Genomic DNA, 389 nt, shown 5'->3' on the forward strand with positions numbered 1-389 from the left:
GGTCACGGTAAACACTAGACGCACTTCGTGTACAAACTGGACAATATCTTTCGGAGTATCAGGCTTTCGGATGAGAACTCATCTATTACATGGGCACTTCAATGTTTTTTAAACTTATTTGAACACCAAACTTCTTTTGTGTTCAGTATGCAGCATTCAAAGCGACGTCATCAATGTCCAACATGTTCTGACATCATTTGTTGTTTTTCAGTCATTTACCTAATTGTTTAGAGAGCTAAATGACCATGAAATTGAAAATCACTACAAAATGAACTGTGAAAATGTTGAAACTTGGCATGGTATCATGATTTCACCCGCATAGCATGTGCAAAAGAGTAGAGAGGGTCACGGCAAAAACTAGACGCACTTCGTGTACAAAATGGACAATC

Source organism: Triticum aestivum, unplaced genomic scaffold (assembly GCF_018294505.1).
Source record: "Triticum aestivum cultivar Chinese Spring unplaced genomic scaffold, IWGSC CS RefSeq v2.1 scaffold155289, whole genome shotgun sequence".
NCBI classification, from domain to species: domain Eukaryota; kingdom Viridiplantae; phylum Streptophyta; class Magnoliopsida; order Poales; family Poaceae; genus Triticum; species Triticum aestivum.